We start from the raw sequence: 682 nt of genomic DNA on the forward strand, positions 1-682 counted from the left end.
AAAGGAGAGAGATAACATCATTTTCTAAGATATGCAATAAGTTCCAGTTAACAAATCTATTATCTGTTATGCGCCCATGAACTTTCAATCTTGTTCGATATTAAACACAGAAAAATTTTATTGAAGTTGATTGCTAGAATTAAAATTTTTGCAATATTGCTTATTGTTTGATTTTTCTATATAATTATTTTGATGGTCTAACAAAATTATTTTTCAAATTTTGTATCTGAATTTTTCAGATATTTCACTAAAATTTTTTGTAGAAATAATAAGTATGCACTTACTTTGTTAGCGCAAATAAATATTTATAAGATGATATTAACAGTATAGTCAAAGAACACGACGAATTTTTCGCATAGTCCATTTATTTATATAACGTTGCATTATACAAATCGGATATAATTATCGTGTCAACAACACGTTATGTGCGATATATATAATAATTGAACTGGCCAATTGAATAACTTGCGGGAAGAAGAATCACAACGTCGATTGATATAAGAATATCTTTATCAATAATTTTAATATGATCTACGCATAAATATGTACAGCTTATCTATCAAATATATGCGAATCATTCGTAAACATATATATATATATATATATATATATATATATATATATATATATAATAATAGAGTTATATTATATATTATTATAATTTAATAATATATAACTTAGA

Source organism: Atta cephalotes (genome assembly GCF_000143395.1).
Source record: "Atta cephalotes unplaced genomic scaffold scaffold00049, whole genome shotgun sequence".
NCBI lineage: Eukaryota > Metazoa > Arthropoda > Insecta > Hymenoptera > Formicidae > Atta > Atta cephalotes.